Raw genomic sequence first — 7,502 nt, forward strand, 5'->3', positions numbered from 1 at the left:
AATATCTAAGTAGTCGTACAATGACTTTCCAGTGTTTGTTACCCGGATTACTCGTGTATCTACTTAGTTTACTTATTGCATAGGCTATGTCTGGTCTTGTACAACTTATTAAGTACATTAGAGTCCCAAACACTCTCTCCACAATTTTTAGATAGATGTTGACTCGTATCTATTAGAGTCTTAGTCAATGCAGAATCATCCTTGTTAAAATTTTCAAGAATTTTATCCACATAATGTGATTGACTTAGAACTATCCATTATTAGAACTATCCATTATGATGTTCTAATCACTTTGATTCCAAGAATCACGTCAGCCAATCCCATATCTTTAGTGGATTTAACCATTTTATCATTACTTTCAATGATAAGTATGTCATCTACATAAAGACATAAAATGACATAATTAGTTTTTGTGTCTTTAATATAAATAAATTTGTCACATTGATTGATCTTGATTCCACTTGAGATCATAGCATGATCAAATTTCTCATGTCATTGTTCTGGAGCTTGTTTTAAGTCGTACAAAGCCTAAACCAATTTACAAACTTTATTTTCTTTCTCTTGAACAAAAAACCCTTGAGACTAATCTATGTAAATTTCTTCTTTCAAGTCTCCATTTAAGAAAGTTGTTTTTACGTCCATTTGACAAACTTTTATATTGCGTAAAGAAGCAATCGCAAGAATCAATCGAATAGAAGTTATTCTCCTAACCAGAGAATATGTATCAAAATAATCAAGACCTTCTCGTTGTCGATATCCTTTTACCATAAGTCTTGTCTTATATTTATCAATTGATCCATCAACTTTCATTTACCATTTGAAAATTCATCGGAAACCTAGTGGTTTATTTCCCGGAGGTAGATCCACTAGTTCCCACGTATGATTTTGCAAGATAGATTATATCTCACTATTAATTGTCTCTTTCCATTGAGGTCCTTTAGAAGAGGTAACTGCCTCATTATACGTTTGAGGTTCACTTTCCATCATGAAAGTAATAAAATCTTGACCAAAAGATTTTACGTTCTAACTCGTTTACTTCGTCTAAGTTCAACCTTAACTTCATTTTCTTTTTCTTGTTCATCTAGTTTAAGAAATCTTTTTGGAGAACGTTGTTATTCATTAGACTTACATGGAAGTACATGTTCAAAGAACAATGCATTTCTCGGTTCCATTATTGTATTCTTATAAATATCTAGAATGTCCAATTTAAACACAAGAAAACGATAAACACTACTTTTATGTGTATATTCTTAAAAGTAAAGATGAAGTTATAGAGAAATTTATGTGTATTTATATCATGGAAATCTTTTAAACAAACTGTTATTGCCAGATCCACGTTGGAATCTGAATTCATAGCTTTTGACAAGCGTGGTGAAGAAGTTGAAATGGCTACATCTATTCTTAGAAGATATTTCAATGTGGTTTAAACCCGTATCAGCAATTTCTATTCACTATGAAAATCAATCTGCAATCGGACGAGCTAAGAAGCATATGTATAATGGTAAGTCTAAACATGTACATCGTTGACATAATACCATTAGACAATTACTCTATACTGAAATTATCTCAATTGATTACGTAAAATCAAAAGATGATATTACAAATCCGCTAACCAAAGAGTTAAACAGAGAGTTAGTGTTAAAGTCGTCACAAGAAATGAGATTTAAGTCTACAATAAGTTAGTATGAAAGGTAACTCAACCTATGATGATTGGAGATCCGAATAACTATGTTCAATGGGACAACCTAATTGTACTAAACTTGGTAGATTGATATGGGTGAAAAATCCTACAATAAAATAGTATTTTGGGAAGCACACAAACTTTTAATGATTCTTTGTGAATAAAGAGATCATCTATGTGAGAGAGAGGTGGGTTGCTTCAAAAGAATTGCACGACACAATTCTAGACTCTCTCATTAAACTAGACGAGTGTTCATGGCCAAAACGAACACAATCATGAGAACTGACATGTATCAAGAAGAATTATATGTGAAAGTGTGTAATCGTTTACATAAAAGGCAGAATAGTTCAAGTACATCGAGTCTACTAATCAACTAGTAAATTTATACACTTTCATAAGGGATTGTTCAAAGGGTTACACCTACCTATTTTATGTATGATTCAACTGAACCTTTCACCGGGTTAATCTTTCATTTTTTATTAATGTGGGGATTGTTGGAATTAAACCAATTCCATTAATTAAATGGAAATGATATTTGGGCAAATGAAATTCACACCAAATTTAAATATGAATTTTTGGTAAAATTTAATCCAAATGAAATTCACACCAAATTCAAATGTGAATTAAGGTAAAATTTAATCCAAATGAAATTCACGCCAAATTCAATGTGAATTAAGGTGAAATTTAATCCAAATGAATTTGTTAATTGTTACAATTAATATCAATGCTTTAATGAGGTAATTAATAATATCGTTAATTGCTATTGTAACTACAAAATAAAAATATTTATTGATGAATGTAATTTGCAAGAATAATGAAAAGGAAAGCAATGATAGCCATTGGATGAATGAATTAGTGACCGTTAAATTAAAGAATTCATGAGTGGTTTTAGAGTTTAACTTTTAACTATATATATCCCTTCACTCTAATTTCTTTTTAGACATCATCTTATTATTTCTCACTCTAAAATTACAAAAGACTTTCCTTATTTTTGTGAGTGGTCTTTGTGAGTGTTTTTCGAGTTGTTGACTCGACTAGTGTTTTTCGAGTTGTTGACTCGACTAGTTCTCTTAAAACTCGGTGATTGTGATTCAAGTATTTTTGTCTAGTTCGTTGCTGTAGTGATTTTGTGTTAAACCAATGTATGTTCCGTTGAACTTTGGGAAGCAGTAACCGATGAAACTCTCCAGCACAAACTAGAGACGGTGAAACTGTTTTAAGAGAACTATGATTTTCACAGACCTCGGAGCAAACAAGAAGTTTTTTCCTTTGCTTTATTTAACAATATATTGTATTTCTTCTTGATGTATCGATATCATATGTATGTGTAACTATTTCTATATAAGATTACCAACAAAAACGCCATTTGATTTGGCCAATAATAAAATAAATATTTCCCATGATAATATTCGATTTAGTGATTAATTGGTGTTATGGATGTGAATTTAATGTTGTAATCACGAGTTTGGTCTACTGTGCGATCTTGATCTATCACGTGTTCTTGGTTTAGGTCATTCAACTAATCTGACATGTTTTTTTACTAATAATTGGAATATTTTGTGTAATTTCTGATCGAGGAAACAATCGAGCTATGATCATCTATGGTCAAATTTCTTAACCTTCGACCCCGTGAATCATTCGAGCGTGGCTTCGACTGAAATTTCACCATCGACCGATAGTCTGAACAAAAAATTCTAACGCTACCTAGGACTTATACATATTTGTACCTAACATTTTTATTTTGTGTTGGTTATATGTATCCATGTATATTTTATTTATGTCTAATATATAAATATAACGAAGAAAATTAACTAAAACATAAAGTGTGATAATATTTTTTAAAGAGGTCAAAATTGTAAAGTAAAAACTTACGTGGCATCGTGGAACATAGTACATTTAGTTTTTTTTCGCACATAAACAAATATCGAACTCTTAAAATAATCACTAACGTAAATGTGTTTAAATTGTTTTCCTAATTTTAAAATAATTTATAATACTAAATAAATTAAGAGAATAATAACAATTAAATATTTCTTATATACAAATAATTTTATATTCATATTTTCATTTTAATTAAATAGAACAATAAAATTATTATTTTATTTTTATAATATATATAAGGGAAACAACATTTATAAATGAAATCATTATTATAAATTTCAATACACATCTTTTTTTTATTAGAAACTAAAAAGAAGAAATGAGAAGAATGAAAAAAATAGAATAAATGTTTGGATGGCGAAAAAGACAAAATTGATAATAATTATTGTAACACCACTTTCTCTCTCATATTCACATGGTTTCATCCCCACAACCACAAAAAACACAATTCTGTCCCACTCTCTCTCTACCAAAATATATGTAATGTGTATTCACATGCAAATGCCATTTCTCTCTCTACAATATATTTGGACACATCTTTCCTTTTGCCAGCTAACTTTATTCCTGGACTTATTTAAAAATTATATTTTATAAATTTTTAATTTTAAAAAAATAAAATACAACGAGCTAACATTCATGATTACGAAACTGTTAATGATATTTATAGAAAACCCTACCGTCATTTCATTATTTTCTATCTATCTACCTATCATTCAATTTCCAATTATTATTATTAATTTCTTAATAGTCCTAGCTTTTTAAACACACCAAAATTACATTATTAATTCATTTCTTATTTTATTAATTTATTATAACATGTTATCCTTGTGTATGATGCAATACAAAATGCTTTAAAAAGAGAAACAGCTCACACCCAATATTTTATATGAATTTGTATCCACATTGTAAATAAAAGATACAAATTTATTTCAATCAAGTATATTATAATCATAATTTATAAAATGTTTATATAATAAGTCTATTATTATTACTCAACAAGACTTAGTTTAGATTGTAATTTAGAATCTAATATTTGATTATCGATCGTTCAAAAACCTTAATTAAGTAAGTTAAAGATTAATTATCCCAATTCACAAGTTAACTAGTTTTTTTAGAGTAAATTAATAATAATAATTTACTAGCATGATTCGAGTTTGTGAAGGTACCCTAATGAATTAATAAAAAAATGAAATAATTTAAATTAAGTGAACTAATTTTCCAAGTAAACTAATAATAACAGAAAACATATTAAATTAAATTCATTAATGTTGAAAGGTGAATTGCGTATATATATTATATAGAGTAGAAAGTGTAAAATTTGATATTCTCTTGTCCAATTGGTTAGAGTATATCTTCTTATATTTATAAGGTGAGCATTTGAACTCATCTGAATCCATTCAATTGTTATATCCACTCAATTCAAATCGAAAAACATATGATTTATCGGTTATAAATTCTAGATTGAGTATAACAAACGTAATAGGGTCATATATGGTATATTCAAATAATTGAATTGCTCTTATTCGAACTCGTAATATATTAATTAATGATATAATTAACTATTCTTTTTTAAAATATATCAACTTGATTTTATGTATTTATTTAGTAAGAAAAAATAGTTAAATTTATTATTATATTGAATTTTTTAATTAATTTTGTTGTTTAAAAACGTTGAATATATATTGTATTATTTGGTTCTAACAATTGTGATACCAACCCAATCTTATATGAAAAATGATAAAAAGAGAGAATGACGTGATCATATCACTCATATATTCAATTAGCCAGATTTAGGATAAATATAGGATCTTGATTAAGTACAATCCAATTTAAATTTATCCAAAAAAGATTGACAATCACCCTACATACTAAATAAATTTTTTTCATTAAAATTGTGTTCAACATCCGTCAGATTCAGGATAAATGTAAAATCTTAATTAAGTATTATCCAATTTAAATTTATCCAAAAAAATCGATGACGATCACCTTTTTACTAAATACTTTTTACATTAAAATTATGCTCAAACCGATGACGATCACCCTTTTTACTAAATACTTTTTACATTAAAATTATGCTCAAACCGTCGTATCATGATCAAATGTAGGATCTTGATTAAGTACTATCCGATTTAAATTTATCTAAAAAGTAATACGATCACCCCGCATACTAAATACCTTTTTCATTAAAATTGTGTTACTTATTACATTAAAATTACGTTCAATCCGTCATATTCAAATTTAAGACGTAGGATCTTGATTAATTACCATCCGATTTAAATTTATAAAAAAAAAAACTATCAAACTAAATATTTTTACATTAAAATGGTGTAAAATTTGAAATAATAGAATAAAAAAAGAAGAAAAAGTGGTGGTGGGGAATTGAGGCCAAATTAGTCAGCAGATGGTGATTACAGACCGATCGAAAGACAGTATCCCGTCCTTGGATCCTCACTCCTATCTCTCTCTCTCTCTCCTCCAACTCCAATCCAATCCTTTTTATATTTTTATTTATTTATTTATTTAGGTTAACACCAAATTTAGGATACTACCTATCACATTTTCATTATTTATATGACATCTCATCTATTTCACAATTAACTTTATAAATAAATACAAAACACAGCCATATATTATTAACAACACCAACTTAAAAATAATATAAAAAATATTGTTTCATTAATATATCTACACAAATAATAATTATAATAATAAAAAGTTAATAAAGTATTCAGCTTATATTACTAGGGTTATTATAAAAAATTGAATCAATTTTTAAAATAAATTTAAATCATATCATTTTATGTTGGTCATGTTATTAAGAAACTAAATTTAAAAGATTTAATGAATCAAATAGATTAATAATGTGATTGTTAATTTAATTTATTTATTTTTTTATCGAACGTGATTTGAATATTGAATTGTATCACATGAGACTCGAATTATCATCATTTTAGTTACTTAATTTTTATTTTCAAATGTATAGAAGGTCCGTTTCCCTTTCTTATTCTAACGTATCATTTTTTGTTTTTTAATTAATATGACGTTTATAAATAAAATGATATTTATAAACGTTTTAGACGTATTTTTTTTAAACTGTATTTTATCGAGACCTACTCATTTTGTTTTTTAAAAAATAGTTTGTGTGACTAAAAATTGTCTTATCATAGAAAATATTTGAGAAAATTTAAAAAAAATTATTTTTACAGAACTTCAATTGATCTATATTTGTTACGGTCTACCAATCTGAATGTATTTATCTACAAAATTAAGTATTTTTTTCGAGATATTTTCGTTTCAAACAGTTAAATATATTTGAATACCTTAAAAAAAACATTTAATTTGTGTGAGCAACTAGAAAACATTTGTACTAAATATACTTTACAAATATAATAAACTAACTAAGAAAAGAAAAAAAAAAACACTTGTTCATGAGAAAACTTTGTCCGACTTAAATTGTGATAATTTAAATCTTATATCACTCGAGCCTAAGTTTAATCCATCTTCGAGTCTTACTCAACAATTGAGTTTTTAAAATTGACTAGTAAAATGATAACTCTAATTTCAATTTGAATATATCCATCTATCTAGATTAGAATTTTAAATATATCAAGAATCAAAACATAGATATGACTCTATATATTCCATGAATCCGAACGGTTAAAGATGAGGATGAAAAAAATAAAAAAAATAAAAAAAAAATAAAAATGAAGTAAAAATACCTATTTAGTGATATTACAATCCTTTCTTTTTTTTCATCATCTCCAATCGTACTTATCGCCACCCCACGCGCTCTCAACCTTAGCGCGTGTAAATCTCATTGTCCCTTCTCTCTCATCTGACGTCAAACACGTGCTCTGTCATATTTTCCAATATTCCAAAACTACCCCTAATTTGTCGACGTGTTCATTTCTGGTTCGTCAATTAACAAATACAGTCAGCA

This window comes from Impatiens glandulifera, chromosome 8, assembly GCF_907164915.1.
Source record: "Impatiens glandulifera chromosome 8, dImpGla2.1, whole genome shotgun sequence".
Taxonomy (NCBI): Eukaryota; Viridiplantae; Streptophyta; class Magnoliopsida; order Ericales; family Balsaminaceae; genus Impatiens; species Impatiens glandulifera.